At 50.7% G+C, this 18,126-nt stretch overlaps 1 protein-coding gene across 1 annotated transcript in view; it reads right to left on the reverse strand.

Annotated features, from left to right (window-relative positions):
• Positions 1-18,126, reverse strand: part of CHST13 (carbohydrate sulfotransferase 13) — a 28,958-nt gene that overhangs the window by 6,908 nt on the left and 3,924 nt on the right. The window lies entirely within an intron of this gene.

Below are 18,126 nucleotides of genomic sequence, written 5' to 3' on the forward strand. Positions count from 1 at the left end.
CACAGGCTCTCCCTTGCAGCAACACTTCCAAGCAGCTCTCCCACCACTCACCCACCCTCTGCTGCTTGGCTCTGACTCTCTCCATTGGCAGAGGATGCCACGACAATTTCCACATGACAAGGTTTGTAACCATGGGGGTTGCGCAGCCCTGGAGTTGGCTTCAACAGAAGGAATCACACCATGAGTTTTAAAATGGAGAATTATGTTTTTTTCTGAAGGGGAAGATAGGACACATTGTCCAGAAGACTGTGGCCTGGGAGGATCTTCCAGTCCTCCAAGTTCCTGGAAAAAGCATCTGCCACAAGACATTTCTGGCAATGTGAAGGTTTCTAACAGAAGCTTTTTGCACGGCAGTTTGGGGCTCCGGATCTTTTCATTCACTGACCGTCACCAAACAACCCCACATTTGTTACACAAGTCCCAGATGGCATCTGTACAACCAAAATAACCAGAAGGAAAAATCCAGACCCTGTGTTCATTTCGACATGCTTGCCTTTTGCTTAAATGAAAACTGCACCAAAGCACAGAGTCACCAGAGCCTCAGCTAAACATTATTCATTCCTGGAGCTGTAATTAGGGAGGAAATGACGGCCTGACCTCACAAAATTTCATCAGCAGTGCCTGTACGCTTGCGCGTCGGGGGAAATGACACTTCCTGCAGCGCTGCATTGATCAAGATGTGACTCAAGAGAAGAAGGTACAGTTTCTTCCTCAATGCTCTGTATCAGTTACCCCACAGGAGGGTGAAACAGCATCTGTGCCAGTGGCAGATAAGCAGAAAGTCCAACGTACAGTGCTGGGCTGAGATGCCCATCCCAGAGGAGCCCCGGTTCACATTTCCAGGCTCAGCCCTCTGCAAATGACAGGGAATGAGATCGACCTTGAAAACTGCACTCACTGCAGCTCACATCTGCAAACAGAGAGCTCTGAACTTGAGCCCCTTTCCCCTTGGGCTGGGCTGATAAACTCCTGTTGGATGTGACCCTGCAGAGGGCTGCTGGCAGTGCCTTGCAGCAGACACTGCTCCTATATTTAGTACAAACAATGTGGAGGCGTTTGTTTTTGAGATTAACACGTGCATCAGCCAGAACCTTTCTCATGGGGACAGAAGCAAACCCTGGGTGGTTCAGGCTGACTTAAGGCTGTTAGAAATGCAAATAGCTTGTGCTGGTGCTGCACAGGGCAGCGTGGAAACATCCCAGGGAACGGCTTCAGTGCCTGTTGCAGGGTCAGGTCACAGCCCCGGAGGAGCGCTGGCTTGGCAGGAGGCTCTTTGGGCTCAACAAAAGGCAAATCTGCAGCAAAGAGGGGAGGGAGCAGAGGTCAGGCAGGTCACAGCCATGCTCTGACCTATTCAGCCCTCTTTTTTTCAGAGGGACCAGCCTGGCCAGTGGCTGCTGCACTTTGCAGGGCTCTTGCCAACAGCCCCAGCAGAAACGTTGCAGAATGGATTTCCTCCAGCCCTTCCCCAGAGCAAGATCTGGCAGAGAACAAGGCATCTTCTCTGGAAGCAAACCCCCTGGGATCCCTGCTATGCTCTTGCTGTACAGAGTTCCAGGAAAACAGAGGAAGAGATTTTAAAAAAATGGAAAAAAATTCCCTGCCAGGCTGCTCCCGTGCAGCTGGAGGAGGCTGGGAGTGCTGAGCTGGCAGGGGAAGGCACCAGCACTCAGCACTGGCTGCATCCTGAGCTCTGAGCTCCAAAGTGGTGACACCATCCCTGCCCAGGCACTGCCAAACTCTCCAGAGCAAGGCCTGGCCTGGCAGCAGGTTTTGGGTTTCTACAGGGCTCCACTGCAGGAAGTCTCCCTGCTCAGAAACTGTCTGCTCACACTACACACAGCATCCAGAGGAGAAAAGCAGCTGGGATCCTGGCTGGGCCAGGATGGTGGCTTTGGAGCCAGATTTAAGCCCTGGGACAGATGCAGCATGAGAAGGGCAGCATCTGCAGTGTCCCATGGGATGGAGTGTACTTTCTCCATAAGGCTGGGTCAGAGCAGCTGCAGGTGTGTGAACAAAGACAAGTCCAGGTGCCCAAAGCACCCCCAAAACATCTGGGATCACAGTGGTAGGCAGGCCAGGGCTGCTGCAACCCACTTGAGCCAGGAGCAGGTTGAAGACAGTGATTTAACAGAGTCCACCCCACTAAGATCAGCCTTTGACACCCAACACAGCCCTGCACCATGTCCCCAAGCTGGGGGCACCCCCTGCTCACCAGCCCCAGCACCTGCAGCATCACTGCTCACACACTCCTGTCCCAGCCCTCCCTGTTGCCAGATGCTGGCTGGAATTTACACATCCCTCCTATTCCACTCATTCATGCTGAGAGCAAGCCAGGCATCCCATTCCCTGTCCCATTTTTGGTTTACCAATCTCTGGAATGCCCCTGGGACTCCCAAAAAGTTTGGGAAGGCCAAGGAATACTGAAATAAATGAGACTGTTGAGGAGGGAGTATCATGTGAGTGAGTCAATGGTTTGTGTTGCATTTTGGCACCATGGCCCTGAGTACAGCAGGATATTCCATCATGGAGGAGCTGCCAAGCTCTTCGCATCTTGGATTTTCTCCTGACTTTATAGCCTGTTACTGAGGCTCCCAGATTCCACCACATGCAGTGGTAATCCTTGGAAATTTAGCATTGCCACAATTGCATCTGAAAGCAGGGACACCACTCAGCCAAGGCATATCAACTTTCTAAAGGGGGAAAAACACCAACCTTGGCAACTGCAGGATCTCTGTTTGGGTGAGAAGTATCAACACTGTGCATGCCTGTGATCCAAATCTGAAGTGCTTTTCACTGACACAGGCAGAAGGAAGTATCACATTTGTCCTTTAAATCTTCAAAGTATGAGGCAAGGGAATAGGAGTGATGTGGAGCAGGAGACCAAAACCTCTATGCTAAGGCAGAGACACTGAGCAGAAATCGCTGAGTAAGATGAGCCTGAAAGGAAGCTCAGGCATATTTTTGAGTCTCCTGTGCTACAAGGGCTTTCAGACTTTCTTTTGGAGCTTAAAAAGATATCACACTTTCTTCTTTCTTTCCTCCTGTACCCCAGATTTCAGTGCTGTCCCACCACAGCTGAAGACACTCTCTTGCAGTGTGACATCAACACCACAGCAGGATCTGGGGCTTCAATGTCTTGCCAGCTGTCCTTGGAAAAGGGAATAGATTTTAAAGCTGTGAATATTTAGGTGTACTAGCTGATTGCAAAGACAGCCAGACATGTGTGAGGTGAGGGAAAGACTGGATCATGCCTGTTCCAAACTTCTGGAAGAAGAAGTGAAAGAATATGCTGCTTTGGCTGCACAGACTCTTAAAAAAGGAGGGAGGTTCTCTGCAACCACAACAGCAAATCCAGTGTGTGAACTGAAGAGTTTGGCTTGGAGACAAGATTCAGGCAGCAACAAGCCTGCTAGGCTGACATCAGCATTACCCAGGCTTTAGAAAACAGTCTGAAGAAAAGAAAGCAATTAAAACATGTGGGTTCAAATAACTTAGAATGAAAATCAACATGACACTAACCAGACACAGCTCATACCCATGCAAACTTGTCTGTAAATAAAATAAGCTGTTTCTGTAGATCAAGCCTATGTGGTAGATCCTCACCCAGATACACACAGTGCATGAGAGACAACACAGCACAGGAAACAAGGATTTCAATCTCTTCAGTCAGAGAGGATGAAATTCAGAAGGTGAACTGTAAAGGTTACAAGCAACAAGAAAGCAGGTGGCACTTAAATGAGAAATACTGAGCAGAAGGCAGATTTCTAGAAAAATGTCTCCCAGATTATCTTTGGGATTAATACATTGAGAAGGAGTTGACATAAAAACAGAAAGATACTGATGATGGACAAAGAGAAAGGCTGCTGTGGCAGGGAAAGACAAACACCAACAGGGAAACTGAAGTTCATCCTGGATGAGGGGAGTGGAAACTTAATAGGATTTAATTTCACAATGTTGGAATTCAGCAGTTTCTGCTACTTTGCTGCTGGAAGTGGCAGGAGGTCCCAGATGCATTAGTTCTGGGCCATCAGCTGCTAGTGTGACAGTCATAAAAAAAGGCAAGTGAAGCCCTGAAACAAATCAGGCGAGATTTTTGCCATCTCAGCAAAAAAAAAAAGCATTATCCATATGCTGTTATCCATAGCATTGGTGACCCTCACCTGCAGCACTGACAGCTGTGCTCTCCTGGACCAAGGCAGGTCCAGAGGTGCTGAGAAGGGCTGCCAGGTGACCCCAGGACTCCTGAGCTGCATGGGCTGGATGTGTGCATGAGCAGAGCTGGGATCACCCCTGGGAACAGGCCAGCAGAGAGGATGGCAGGGGGTCCACATGCAGGACAGCAACACTCCCACCTGCACAGGTGCCAGACTGGAAGAGGTTTGGAAGCCCCAGATCAGTGGGAATGGGTGGCTGGGATGCAGCAGGAGAAATCCCAACTCATTTTGGGCTTGAGGATGAAGCTCTCAGATATTTTCCAGACTGGACCCTGAGGCCACAAGAAGCCAAACACTCCACATGTGGTCTCCAACATGAAACACTGGAGAGGGTGAACACCTGGAGATGATCAGTGGTCTCCAGACCAGGAAAGTGAAGAGACACCACATGTACTTGCACATGAGCAGGCACCCCAGGGACCCTGAGGAACTAATCCTGACCCCACCACTGCCTCCCCACTGCTGTCTCACAGCCCCAGCCTTGCTTCCTGTTGTGTCTGTGCAAAACCTAAAAAAAGAGAAAAAAATACCTGCGGTGCCTGAAATGATCAGTGTAAATTACAGCCTGCAAATGCCAGCAGGGCAGTGGGAGAGGTGCTGCTTTGTTCTGTAGGAAGAGTCAGTTCTCAGGGGAGAACTGAATTCCCTCTTGGAAGGGAATGCTCTCTCCCACACCAAAGAAAAAGTTCTGAAATTGAAGGTGATTTTCAATGGATTCTGACTTGAACAAAGGAAAAAGGACTGGTGACAGGAGCTGTCTGCTTGGCATGTGGCATGTGAGCAGCTGAACTGCATTCATGGGAGAAAGAAGAGTGTACAGGGGGAAACAAATAACAGTTTACCAGAGGGGTTAACAATGCCCAGAGCTCTGCAATGTACAGAGATTAGCACTTGGTTTAAGTCATCACGGGAAGAGCCAGAAATTAGGACCTGGATCTCTTTGTGGGCACAGCAATGAGCTTCTCCAGACCTTGATGACTCCTCTCCAGGACCTGCCAGGGGCAATGAGTGAGTGCTTCAGCCTCAGCAGTGATGGCTCACTCACCCTTGACCACAACGACAGGCTGCTCACTGCTAAAATAATGCACCCAGAAGGATCCTGCCATAGAATTTCTGAGAGGATACTATGACTGTGTTAGTCAAAGCCAAACCCTAGCTGCTAAATCTGTCCAATTTTCGATTTTAGCATCCAAGCAGGACAAAAAAAAAGCAAAAAGTAAAAAGAGAAAGAAAAAGAGCTTGGCAGCAGCAGTGATGGACCCAGACAGTTATTGCAGTCAGAGCTCAGTTTTCCCTCCTGGTTTCATAGCAAAGACTGAAAAATGCAGCTAGACACACAGACTGCATGAGGATGGTCCAGGACATGGACGCCAAGAAATCCCACATGGAAGCACCAGCTGGACCCCTGGGCAGTGTTCAGTGGTCCATGTGAGAGCCCTGCCTAGAAGGATCAGAGCTATAGGGTCAGTGTGGTCTCCAGAAAGAAGTTGAATTCTAGGAAGCTCTGGTTTTTATGTTTGGGCTCCTATTGGTAGAGAATGCATTTCCTTAATTTCTGCCTAAACACAAAGGCTGATTGTTGTTTGTTGTTTTGGATTTTTTTAAAAAGACAGATAGTTTTCAAAACTATGGTGATGTGAGAATCCAACACCAGAATCCCACAGAGAGCTCCAGACTCAGTTACTGCCTTAATGCTGTGGAAGGCAGTGACCTTTCTCTGATGGACAAGATGACCAAATAAGTGACTGTTTGCTTTCTCACATCATACTCCTGGCTGTGAAGAACTGTGTGACAATTCTGGTGTTCACACAGCTAAGGCAGGACCTTTGGGAATTATTCCTATCTTAATTCTTTCTGAAAGGTTTTGATTTGGGAATGGGAATTTTTTGGCTCCAAAAGTGAATCAAATTTTTGGCTTCAAAGAGGCAATCAAATCTCCTTAGACTCTTGTGACTGCTCATTTTTACTGCATCTAGAAAGTCGAGGATGTAGACAACAGAGGCTTAATTAAAAAGCTTAGGCAAAGAAATCCAATAGAGCCACATGATTAATTTGCTTAAATGCATCCTTCATGTTTGTGAATTCAGACACAACCACCTCTCCTGGGGAGCTGCAAGTGTAAGGAGGTCTCAGTGGCTGAGCTCATTCTGCACCCAGAACACTCAGAGGGAGTGGGCAGCATCCATGCCCCATTCTGGCAGGTAACTGGCAGCAGAGCACATGCACAGGAAAGAATTTTGGGGAGAGAGAATATGTCACAGCAATATTCAGACAAGCACCAGCAATGGCAAAAAGCAACCAGCCCTTTGGAGAGCACCCAGAAGAGAGGATTTCTGCTCTTTTCCCTGGGTTTCTCCCAGGCACAGCACAGCTCCCCAAGAGAGGAGAGCTCAGATATCAACCCGAGAGCCCACACCTTGCACAGCTTCCAGGAGGCAGTGAACAGATCCCTGTGGAGCAAACGCTGTACTTGACCTCTTTTGTCCCTCCTGGGGCTGTGCCAGTGGGTGGTGAGCAGGAGTGATGGAGGGGAGCTGGCAGCAACTTGCAAACTCTGCAACTCTGATATTTACAATACAAACATCCATTTCTTCTTCCAGACCAACATCCTCTGTAGCTCAGGAAATGCCTCTGTGGCCTTTCCCACCATTGCTTCTCTTTCCATGGTGCTTTTCTCCCCAGTTATGTTTGTTCAGCCTGCTCTGCCTCATGACAGGGGCTCCGCACTGACACAGGTAAGAGGCTGCCACCTAACACAGCCCACGCAGTGTGGGCACAGGCAGACCACCACGGGCCTCCTGCAGTGTTTTCCTTGCTGATGAACAGGCCAGCAATGGACAACCCAAGCTATTCCTGCCCTTGGCTGTGTGGGCCAAGCGCTGGGAAAGGCTGGCTGCCCTGCATGTCTCTCTGCTGAGGTACAGGCAGCAGGGAGTCTGCTGGGGATGTCTGTCTGAGCTCACTTGCTAGGGAACAGGAATAATTCTCCATCAGCCCTTCCCCTGCCAGCTCCCCTCCTGTTCCCTACAGACAACTCACAATCTGGAGCATCCTGGGGAGCAGCAGAGCCTTCCCCATGGCTTGCTCCAGAGCATTTTCACACATGAGAGCAGAGCCAAGGGCCAGGATGGTTGCACCCTGCAGGGCTCCTGGAGCAGATCCTTCCCAGATAAGCCAGCCAGGCTAATGTAGTGTATCAGAAGGGCAGGACCTCTGTGATTGTGCCTTCCTGAGCAGATCAGCAGAGAGGCACATCCCTGTGCCCTGCTAAGCCATCTCGTGATTCACTCCTCCATGTCACCAGTTGAACCACAGCCCCCAGGCACTGGCATGGCAGTGGGAAGCTCAGGTGTCCCTCTGAAACTACTGGGTAAGTGTCCTTCACCAGCACTGCACCCTAACTCTCAGGCTCAGAAATTGCCTCATTAGCTTGGTTTTGGGCCACACAATTCTATTCTGAAGCACAATCAGTGCCTGGGTGTTGTTAGCCTGGTTATCCCCATGGCAAAGGGGCTCCATTTGGTGGCTCCTGACTTAGTGATATCTAATTTAGCAGAAATTAAACCAAGCAACTTGAACTTGGCTGGATCAGACAGAACTGAGTCCCAGCTACACAGGGGTGCCTGAAAGCTTAGCTCAGGCTTTTTTTCTCCCAGAGCTGCACATTTTCTCCCATCCCCTCCAGTCCTCTTGAAACAGCCAAACCAAGTAATTAAACCCCCCCACCTCCCCTCACACCCAGCACTTGGAAACAGAGATACACTGGGAGGAGGTTACCCACAACACTGAGGGAAAAACCACAAGGAAAGCAGCTCAGGGCCAACCTGAGCAGGGCAAGACAGGACTTGTGCATGAGAGGTTTGCACAGAGAACAGCCCACGTGCACTGAACTGCAGCAGGGGATGACAAATCTGCTCTCCCATCAGCCCAGATGAGTGAACCCACTTGTGTTTGCATATGGAGAGGGTGGGTTTGCATCTCCACAGGCACTGGGGTCACACAGAAGCGATGTTTTAGCCACAGTTATAAAGTACCATTGCAGGGCAAGATCAGGGGTAGGGTGCACCATGATCCATCATCTTTCTCTTCTCCAGTACCTATAATACATCACATTCCTGTGGAGCCAGTGGAGGGATCCTACCAGTCTCTATCACACACACCTTCCTCCCCAGAAATCTCCCCTTTTTGCACAAATGACTCTCTTGTTATCCTGGGAAGCTATTTAAGGCAAACTCCAAGCAGTCACAGATGGCTCCTGAAGGGTGATGGGGAACTCCATCCCCAGGACTCATTTCCATCCCATGTCTCTGCTGCTGAAGCACTCCAGCACCCCCTTCCCAGCCACAGCCTCAGAGGAGGCTCCACAGGCACTGAACTGAGGTGACACAGGCACTTCTGAGCAGGCACAGCAGTATAAATCTCCTAGCCAAGAGAGGAGCATTTTCCAAACTCCTTCCACCAACTGCACATGCCCCACAGCCACCATCCTCTTCTGCAGCATTTTCCACCCCAAACCACACAGTTCCTACACACACACAGAGATGTGAAGGTATTGGGGATCCGTGGGCCTCACCATAACCAGGTGTACACAGGCAAGATGTCCAAGATTGCTTCCTTTGGACAGGAGGTGTCACCCCATGAAAAGAACACCCTTGTTTTCAGCAATCCCCTCCTTGCAGCCTCTCCAGAGTGCCAGGGCTGCGTGGCACAGCTGGGTGGTAATGGCAGCCAGGCTCCCTGGCACTGACAGCAGCCTTCCTCCAGCCAAGAAACACTCTCCAAAGAAAGAGGGGACAATGAGTCACTGTTTTACATGGATAACTCAATGGACTGCACTGCCTTCAGCAGGAAAAGTCATTCACTCCTCCAGGGATGTGGCTGCAGGCTGGAAGGCAGCAGTCCATGGGCAAGAGAGGGGCAAGGGGTGTGCTGCCTTCAGAAGTGTTAATGAGGGCGTGGAAGAAGGTTCAGAGCTGTGATGGATGGGAAGAGCCATGCAGAGGGGTGAGCACATGTCCTGCTCTCATTCCAGCCAGACAGAGCAGCCAGGCCTGCCAGAAGCAGCAGTGCTTGTGGTGAATGTCTGAGCATGGAAACACACAGCCTCGGGGAACTGAGGTGGGACCAAAAATCCAAGCACACCTGCCTGCACTTGTGCCCAAGATCCCTGATATCTGTGCACAGTCATCTATCTGCAGGCAGCATCCCTGTGAATGGGGCTCATGGGACTGGAATGCCTCTGGCATGCTGCAGTGGGGGATGGAGAGGCAGCAGAGCTGCATCACCTCTGTCTGGTATTGGGGCACTTGTCCCAGCCACACAGTGCAGACTACTCACAGCACACACTCTCACACAGAAATCTGAGGGCTGACAGGCATAGGGACAGCACAGAAGTCCCAGACACACTAAATTAAAAACCTCACATGGTTTCCAGCCTGCAAGAGGCAGATGGATGCTCCCTGCTTCCTCAGTCTGGGGCTGCAGTGACCCATGCTCATGACTGTCACTTACCCACAGCCATCTCCACACTCAGTGGCTATGCCAGATGCAATAAATCCACAGACAGCAAACACGGGGCATGGGCCAGCAGCATGAGGTGCCACTGGCACCAAGTACCACCAGACCTCAGGCTTCTCCATCTGGATCCAGTTCAAGACAGACACATTGACTTTCATCAGAAAATGCCTCAGCCCAGCCTCTCAAGTGCTGTGGCAACCTTTGTGGGGCAGGCAGTGCCCCTGTGCCAACAAGGGCACAGACACCTCCTAAGCGGGTGCTGCAGCTGACCTGATCCTCCCAGCCATGGGCTCCTCACGGCTGTCCCCCTGGCCACCAAAGGTCAGGATCTTCTCTTTTAGCTTGAACACATCCCAGCCATGCTCCTTGCCAGGAGTCACACCTGCACAGAGCCTTCTGACAGGTCACACATGGGGCTGGCACTGCCATCACTGCAGAAACGTTATAACCAAACCTTATTGCACATCACCACTCCTTCCTCCAGTGAGAGGATCCAGAAACTGCCTCTCCAAGGGGCAATTTCTCCATTGCCACTGCCCAGGATCTGCTGTGCCTTTGGCACAGTTCATGGCTGGAAACAGGACTCTGGGTTGCTGGGTGAGATCAGCCCCTGCCACACCACAGCCTGCGTGTCCCACTCAGCACCACGTGGGATGTGGGATGGGAGGGAGGAAGGCAGTGCTCCAATGTTCAGAGCTACTTGGGTTTTGCTCCAAACCACTAAAAAAATAGACATCTCTGCTGAAAGTGCTCCAAAGAAACACAGCAAGCACTGCTGACAGTATAATCTCCACTGTCCATTTCTATTAATGCTCTTGCAGGTTTAGCAGAAACTGGAAAGCTTGGAGCTCATGGCATCCAAGAACCCCCAGATGAGCAAAGCCAGTGTGACCCTGCGTGTAGCCCCCATCAGTGCCCTTTGGAGGGGCATTTGCCTGGCAAAGAGACAATGGATTTGTGTGTGTTTTGCTCCTCGTGCCTGGCTGACAAACCCAGCCCAGAGAGCTCCACATTTGCCGTGCACACTCAGCACTGTGCAGCTCAGCAGGCTGAGGGACGATCCAGCACTGAGGGTTTGCAGCCAGCTCTGTGTCTCTGCCTCCCATCTGCTGCTCACAAAGCCCAGGCAGCAGCCACAGAGGTGGCTCTGGGGTTTGAGGGGGTGTCATCTGATGGATGTTTTTTTAAGCTGCCACAAAAAGAACATTAAACTCCTGACGTGAGACGGGGTCAGAACATCCTGCACTAGTTTAGATTTCGACTGCATGTCACACACATCGGGCAGGAAAATAATTATCTTTCTAACTTTACTTTTTTGCCTTTCCTTTTTTAATTTTTTTTCCTTAACAGGATGCTTCTCACCTTTTAACTGTCTGGAAGAGACCTCTTAAATCTGAAATCCCTGGTGTGTCCAGGCTTCAGCCAGATGCCTACTGTTAAGGGAGTGCTGGCTGTACCCAAGCCAGTGCAGGGACTGGCTGCCGTTCATTCCAGAAGTGACTGTGATTCAGAGATCTGGCTTCTGGACATGCTTTAAAACCACTTGTGCATTACTCTTGATGCTCAAGATCCTGGAAAGTTTACTTAGGAAGAAGTTATTGCCATTGCCATTAGGAAGATATTAAAATTACATGAAGAGCCTCCTTGTTTTCTATAAAGCTTCATGAAAGCTCTTTCCTCTTTTGGCTCCCACTTTCTTGCACAGCTTACTTTGCCTTTATGTTTCTAAAGACAATTTTTCTTCATTTCTCACTCACAGCTCTTGGACTATCACAGTGCCACCAGCCATACCCAGGCTCAGGGGCTGGCACAGCTGGACCTTGGTTTTGTGACTCCCTCCTCCCCAGAGGTGGGGATGGCTCAGGCTCTGTTTTACAAGAAAGGCTCTTATTCCCATTTAGTCAAGTTGAGTCAAGGATCAGCCAGGGAAACTCTAATCAAGTGATGGAAAATGGTGACAGTTATAGGGTTAGTTCACAATAAATCATGCAGAAAGGGAAAGAAGGAATCCAGCTGCTTCAAGGAGCTTGCCAAATGCCCCAGCAAGGTCTGTGGGGATCATATTAGGAACAGAGCCAATGGCAGCTGGTCTGGACACTCTGCCCCATTCTGTGCAGGGGCTCTTCCTAAACCTTCATGTCTCCTCAGCAGCAGGAGGCTCTGCTCACCTGGTACCAGCCTGAGGCAGATGCCAGGAAGGCTTTATAGAAAGTTCACAAGCATTGCAGCTGCAGGGATGTGTTTTGCTGGGGCAGGGTCCCCAGGTCTCTACTGTCACAAGAACTGCAATTAAGATCTTTATAGGAAACAGAAAATTAACAATATCCAGCAGGAACACAGCCTCTGTGAGCAAATAAAGTATTTGTGTGTAAGTACCATGCAATCTTCTGTTTCCAAATGGTTAATTCCTCCCATAAGCCAAGCTAGAAGCTTTCCAAGAGCAATTTCTTTTCCCCATTACGCCTGTCATTCTCCTGGCCCCAGTTGGCTGCCTGCATTTATAATTCAAGCCTGAACTGCCAGCATTTCCATTCCTTGTCAATAAACTCCTCCTCTGCAGCCTGCTGCCCGAAGGAACTGCACAAGAAGGGCTTGCACCAGCAAACAGCCCTTTGTCAGGATGGGCAGGGGCTGATTTTCCCTGGGCAAGGTGGAGAGATGCACCTCTCCCTAAAACCCTGCTGGTGTGGTGTCCCTAGCCCTGCAGGCCCTTCTCTGGGCTGGCTGGGGCAGCCACAGCTGCTCACACAGCACCACGAGCTGCCAGCCAAGCCAAGGGAACATCTGCAGCAGCCTCTGCCTCCTGCTCAGCTGCTGGGGCCACGGCAGGCCAGCGTGCAGGGGACCGGGCTGGGTTTGCTCACAACCTGCCCACACTCAGCTCTGCTCTGGGCAGATGCTGTCTGTGCCCTCTGCACACAGGCCACCTGCACAGGTACAGCACTGTCAGACAGCTCAGCCTGCCAGATGAACGTGTCTCAAGCCATCTCCTCAGCTCTGTGCATCTGGAACTGATGAAAGCCTCAACCAGCTGATCTGAGGAAAAATGCACACTCAGCAAACTCTTCCCAGGGCAGCACCTTGCATGTAGCCATCCCTCCCTGGCCTGGCTTCGTGGCTCTCATCCCTCTGCTCCCTGCAGAGCCAGCTGGGGGGCTGTGTCCTGCCTTTCCCAATGACACAGCTCATTAGCTGGTGAGACTCTCTGTCACAAGATACACAACAAGAGGCTTTACAAAGAGTTAAAGAGATGCCTGACTCACAGAGGAGGAGTGGATTACAGCCTGCTGGAGACTTGGGAGAACCATCTCTGAGAACCACCTTCAGCATATACAGTCCCACCACATGGCCCCTTGTGCTTGCTTCTGCTGCATTTAGTAATGACCAAAGAGCCCTGTCTGTTGAGCAGAGGACACAAACACCACTGCCATTGCAGTTCTGGGGGACAATAGATCACTGCTAGCTGCTTGTCTGAGTGGCTGTTGGATTTAAGCCTTCCTGAGGGTGGCTGCTGGCTCTGGGGACATCCCTTTCCTTTTCACAGGGAGTGAGCAAGCTCTGATGGGGCCCTCAGGAAGAAGGGAACTTGGAGGCTTGTGTCTACACCACCCAGCAGCAGCTGTGGGCTACTGATGCAAAACTGCACCAGCATCAGTTCAGCCTCGTTTGGGTCTCACAGTGCCTGTGTCTGCTGATCCTATTAAGCTAAAGGGAAATCAATCTCCCTGATACTGCAAGGAGAAAACTTGGAAGAGACCCAGCTATGAATACGCTACCCCTGCACCCTTGCCAAAAGGAAGGGCCTGGCTCTGTAGATATGTGCAGGACTGAACTTGCTGCCTTCCCCTGCCTGTGCAGAGGCTCCTGTGGCAGGCAGAGCCCCAATCTGCAGGGAAACACAGAACAAATGGGGTGGGGAGCTGCTGAGGAGCTGCTGACCTCCAGCTAGTTTGTGCTGGTTTCTCAGGTCCCTGCTTTGAAGAAAGCCCTCTAGAACAGACAAGGCAGCCCCAGGGACACCCACACCCGGCAGCTCTGAGCAAACATCACCTTTGAACCTCACGTCGATATTACCCATCTTCCTGCCAGGTCAGTGAGGCAACATCTGGCCAGAGAGCAGGCTTGAGTTGGGTTCCACACGAGCAGTGAGGCTGCAAGCTCAAAGGCAGAGAGAGCTCTGCAAGGGATGGCTCCAACCTGCTGCTGCTCCCTCCCTGGAGGAGCTGGGGAAGCAGCCAGGAGATGGAGGGCTATAAACCAAGTGGCATTTACATGGAGAAAGAAAAGCTGTGAGCACATTGTGACTGGAGGCCAGGACTCATGGCCTCAGCATCCCCCTGGACCACAGGTGACAGGCTGATGGGAAGGGACCTACAGGGCCTGTGCACTGCTGTGAAGATCCAAAATTTTGATGGCGCTTCTCCTTGCACGAGTACTGTCACAGACATCTTTTATGAAAAATCCTTTCCATAGGATTTTTCCTCCTGAGAATCTGAGAGGCCTCAGGAACAAAATGCAAACATTGATTATCTGCTGCTGTGGAATGCAACAGGTGGATCTGTGATTAGTCTCATACAGTTGTTTCTAATTAATGGCCAATCACAGTGACCTGGCTCGGACAGAAAGCCAAGCCACAAGCCTTTGTTATCGTTCTTTCCTATTCTATTCTTAGCTAGCCTTCTGATGAAATCCTTTCTTCTATTCTTTCAGTATATTTTTAATATAATATATATCATAAAATAATAAATCAAGCCTTCTGAAACATGGAGTCAGATCCTCGTCTCTTCCCTCATCCTGAAACCCCTGTGAACACAGACACAGAGTACCATGGGTAGAGCCAGCTGCACCTGCCCATCTGCCATGGCCAGGCCAGAGAATTCCTCATCTGTCACTCGAGCCACTGCAGAGGCAGCAACACCTTCAGAGACATTCTCTGGGGAGAAAACAGCTTCAAGTCCAGTTGGATGCTGCTCTGAGGGAGTCTATGAATATTAAGTCCAATGGTAAAAAAGCTGGGTCTCACCAGAATCAGGTGCTTCCTCAGCACAGCAGGTCTCACTCCTGTGCTCAGCACAGTCTGTGTACACAGCCCTGTAACAGACTCACACCACCACACACAAGCCTGGGGCATTGTGGTTACAGCATCTCAGAGCTGCCAAAAGAGCCCCACAGTGTGACACAGCCCAGGGTCAGTGACCAGGGCTGCAGCACTGCTGGGGGCACTGGACACCATTCTCTGCCACTCCTTGCTCCAACGGATCACTGGTAAGGGGAAAGGGAGGTGGGACATGCCAACAGACAGGGAGGCAAGCAGGACCCCAGAGAGCCAGGCCAGGGCTGCTGACAGGGCTGGTGCTTGGGGAGCCCTGCTGCAGGTCAGGAAGCTCTCACCACAGCACAGGGAAGGACCTGAGGAGGCACGGGACAGCACGTTTAACTGGGACAGAAAAATCAGCAGGCGTGGAATCTACACACTCACACCCTCAAAACCAGGTTCTCAACCATTTTCAACACCCAAGGGGATTCTCATCTCAGCAGAGCTGCCAGAGGATGTGGCTTGTGTGGCCAGGCTTTCCTGCACTGGCAGACAGTGAGGAGCCACCCCAGCTGAGGATGTAGCTGCAGAACCCAGGGGTGGTGGAGCTGCTACAGCCTTATCCAGAGAGGAGAAACCCTGCTTCCTTCTCCCAGGAAAGGCCAACTCCAAGCCCTTCCCAGCCAGATTCCCATCAGTCTGCCTGCCCATAAATTTACAACTATTTATTTAGTCAAAGCTCATCCAAATATTGAGAGCTCAGGAGCATTGTGGGAAAACAGGAGCAGGCAGAGCAGGCAGGCTGCTCCTCCAGCAGGCTGCAGGAATTCCCCACTGCCTGGTTCAAGGCTGGACAACTCCATGCCCTGAAGCTAAATGTGCTCAGTGCCAGCAAGCTGAAGGGAGTGGACTTGTGCAAGGATCTATGAGGCAAGGATCACCAAGCCTAGAAACAAACTTGAGGCAGATCTTTGCCTCTGAGACTTGAAAAGGTGGGAGGTGGAAAAGGTTACAAGGCAGGGACCTTCAAAAAGCCTACAGACTCCAGACATCCCAGTAAAGGCTGCTGTAAAGGGTCTGGGAAAAATGAAACTGGCTCAATAGCATTCAGAAGAAATGCTGTAGGAGAGCTCAGTTTCCCTCCCAGCTGCCCTCTCCCTGTCCACCAGAAGCCAGCATAGAGATGTCCCCACATCAACAAGTGGCAGGTCAGAAGGACAGCACCAAGATGGAGCTCAGTGTCATGGCTGTGGCCCTGATCCCATGAGGTGCCCTCACACAGCCTTTCATCAGCTTTTCAGACTGAAAACCCTTACTTTAGGCTGCCCAGGGTGAGTCACAGCAAGTGTGGGGATGATTCAGAGACCAATTTGCCAATGGCAGGGAGTGTGTGTGCACAGAGCAGTGTGTGTGTGTTTGCTTTTTGCAATCACTGTCCTGTCTGAGGGGTTCACACTGAAAACTCACCCAGGGCACTGCTGAGCTCTGGCAGATTCAGCCCACCAAGAGGGGAGCAGAGATTTGTGGCTGTGAACTGGTGGGGTGACAGCTCAGGCTGTCAGCCACTGCAGGTTCCTCTGGCTCCTGGGTGTCCTGGGCTGGCTCAGCTCCCTGCAGAGGGGAACTGGCACTGCTGGCTGATGCCTTTGTAGCTCCTTGGCTTCTGATAGAGAGTCCTGGGAGAGACAGCTGTGTTTGCACTGCAATTAAGATGGAGGGTTTGTCACGCTCTCCATTCAGATGCTTGCAGGAACCAAGGACCAAGAAATAAACCCAGCACATAAAAAATCCCAACACCCTCAGGAGAGCCCTGACTACTGCACCAGCACTCATCTCCCATCCTTGGACCTCACAGCCCTGCTCCAACACAGGCAAAGCCCTCCTGGTGCTGTTTTTGTGCAGTTCTTGCAGCAGGGCATTGGAGTTTTGTGTGTGGGGACAAAATGCAGGTGCATGGTGCTGCCAGACAGACACAGCCAGAGATGCCAGAGGAATGTGGGGCCAGGAGAGGCTGGATGCAGCCAGCAAAGCCACCAGAACACGAATCTCTCCTGCAGGGACAGAGTTAACTCCGGGTGTGCTGAGCCCACTCCTTTCCCCTCCAAAACCTCTTGCATGGATCAGAGATTCTCAGGAAACTGTATAAAGCCAAGAAGGACTAGAGAAAGCATTCCTCATGGAAAGCCTGGCCCTCAGGAGCAGATGGGCTTCATTACTGCCCTGCTCTCAGCACTGGACTGCGCGGATTCTGCTACCCTGACAGGTCACGGGTGGAGTGCTTCATGTCTTCTCCAAAAACAGCAGATCTGAGGGCATCCAGCCTGTGCTTGCCAACATCTTGGCTGACAAATGTCACTGCACTTCGAGTACTGGCTCCTCAAAAGGAAGGGGCCGCATCCTGGGCATCACAATACTATGACTGGTAAAATGACCTGGGAAAAACTGCCCCATGAAGAAATGAAATGAAATGAAATGAAATGAAATGAAATGAAATGAAATGAAATGAAATGAAATGAAATGAAATGAGAAAGAGAAGAGAAGAGAAGAGAAGAGAAGAGAAGAGAAGAGAAGAGAAGAGAGAAGAGAAAAAAGAAGAAAAGAAAAATCAACACTATCTGAGGGTAGCTAGATTTGTCAGCCTTAGCCAGGGTACAAGCAGTGTGTCCCTGGTTATCTGGAAGGCTGAGGACATGTGTCAGCCAGCTACAGGCACGACCCAGGCTCGGAGCATTCGCTGGCCAAACCCCGCGCACGTCCCAAGGCAGCGGCTGAATTTCAGCCTCCAAATACCTTCAAACAATGGGGAGGAATTGAGGATTAAAATAGGCTCTTTCCTGTTCTGAAAAAGAAAAAAAATGCCTAGTTTTCAAAGGTCTGCTAATATTTAGGTGTGTATTTATCTCCATTCACGCCAGGTCTAGGTGCAGTTGTAGGTTCAGGGATCAGAGCTCTGTGGGTCAAATCACTTATCAACTCTACAATCTCTGTAAGAATTTGTATCCCTCTGAAGGGGCCAATCTTTAGGCACAGAGATGGAGCTGACTGAGATCAACAAATTTGGAACAATGAGTAGCAAGAGTTTCTCCAAGATCTGCTGGTCCTGAGGGGTGTTGGGCAGGGCAATTGAAACCACCTGAGAACTTGGCAGAGAGTGGTGGCAGTGGTGTCTTCCATATCCACCTTGGCACATCAGAGAGCTAACAAACACAGAGATGTTTTTGTGAGGTGAGGCAGATTCCTACCTGTGGTATCTGCTACAGGTGTTGAGGTGGCTGCTGGCATTGCTGCTCATCCTCCTGCAGCACCCCAACCCTTCTGTCTCAGGCTGGTGAAGGGGTTGGAAGAGGCTTTGCTCTA

The sequence above is a fragment of the Ammospiza nelsoni genome, chromosome 11 (genome assembly GCF_027579445.1).
Source record: "Ammospiza nelsoni isolate bAmmNel1 chromosome 11, bAmmNel1.pri, whole genome shotgun sequence".
Classification (NCBI taxonomy): Eukaryota; Metazoa; Chordata; class Aves; order Passeriformes; family Passerellidae; genus Ammospiza; species Ammospiza nelsoni.